At 62.0% G+C, this 1,438-nt stretch overlaps 1 pseudogene across 1 annotated transcript; it reads left to right on the top strand.

The window, feature by feature from the left end:
- Positions 1-261: 261 nt before the first annotated feature.
- LOC111531949 lies at positions 262-1,429 on the top strand (annotated as a pseudogene). The gene has a single exon (XR_002728433.3). The product of XR_002728433.3 is annotated as a BTB/POZ domain-containing protein 2 pseudogene (transcript).
- Positions 1,430-1,438: the final 9 nt, after the last annotated feature.

Genomic DNA, 1,438 nt, shown 5'->3' with positions numbered 1-1,438 from the left:
TCAAGCCTGTAATCCCAGCACTTTGGGAGGCCGAGACGGGCGGATCATGAGGTCAGGAGATCGAGACCATCCTGGCTAACACGGTGAAACCCCGTCTCTACTAAAAAAATACAAAAAACTAGCCGGGCGAGGTGGCGGGCGCCTATAGTCCCAGCTACTCCGGAGGCTGAGGCAGGAGAATGGCGTGAACCCGGGAGGCAGAGCTTGCAGTGAGCTGAGATCTCCCCACTGCACTCCGGCTGGGGGGACAAGCCCAAATTCCGCCCCCAAAAAAAAAAAAACATTGTTAACATTGTTTATTCAGTTTTGATACTCAGCCTTCCTAATTCACTTAACCCATAATGGTCTCTTTCTCGCCGGTTATTAAACTGTGCGTTGGGCTGGCTTGCTGCTGAGGGATGCAGAATTGAGCCCACCTTGGCTGATGAGTGATTAGGTCTCAGGTGGGCGGGGCTGCTCTCATTAGAGCAGAGGATGCTGACCGTGTCCCGGCACTCCTGGGGGTGGATGGTGGAGCCCCAGTTCTGCCCCTCCCAGCCACCCCTCCCTGCCCAGAGCCCCTTCACATCCCATGCATGGTCCTTCTGCCTGTCACCTCTGCCCACCGGGATTAATAGCGTGGCTCTTGGAGCCTGCGGTGTGCTAGCCATCACCCCTGGGGGCGTAAGCGCTTTGGAAGGTGTCCGCGGCGGCCCCACTGTGGAGAGGAACCCCCAAAGCTGTTTCTAGAAGCCAGGGCTGCAGCCTGTGGGGTACAGGCCAATCGGGGAGCTGCAGGGACCCTTCCTAGCCAATGGCCCTGAGAGAAGAGGCAGTGGAGCCCCCCCTCCCACAGTGAAGTCACGGGTGGTCCCTACGACAGGACCAGACCCTGAGACATCGCCCCTCGGTGAGCCTATCTGTCAGCCTCTGGTCTGTGCCCTGGGACCTCTCTCCAAAAGCCCAGGCAGCAGGGGCCGTGGCTCATGGCTGGTCCCCCAGGGAGGGGCTGCCCAGGTCCCTGCACCTTGAAAGTCCGACGCAGCCATCTTAGGGAGAAGGAGCGTGTCCTTCGGGGCCCTCCCCCACGCCCTCGCTGTACCACAGGCCCCGCACAGTCGGGCATCCTGGTGGACCGCGAGGTGGTCAGCCTCTTCCTGCACTTCACCGTCAACCCCAAGCCGCGGGTGGAGTTCATTGACCGGCCCCGCTGCTGCCTGCGGGGGAAGGAGTGCAGCATCAACCGCTTCCAGCAGGTGGAGAGTCGCTGGGGCTACAGCGGAACCAGCGACCGCATCAGGTGGGGCTTGGGGTGCAGGTGGGGGGCGCCAGGCATGGGGGTGGAGGACTCAGGGATGACGGAGGCGGGGGGAGGACGAGCATGAGGTGGAGGACTCGGGGATGACGGAGGCGGGGGAGGACGGGCATGAGGTGGAGGACTCAGGGATGACGGAGGCGG

This window comes from Piliocolobus tephrosceles, unplaced genomic scaffold (genome assembly GCF_002776525.5).
Source record: "Piliocolobus tephrosceles isolate RC106 unplaced genomic scaffold, ASM277652v3 unscaffolded_5304, whole genome shotgun sequence".
NCBI classification, from domain to species: Eukaryota; Metazoa; Chordata; class Mammalia; order Primates; family Cercopithecidae; genus Piliocolobus; species Piliocolobus tephrosceles.
Note: the sequence above shows the minus strand (reverse complement) of the source record. Positions and strands in the feature narration are given on the sequence as shown.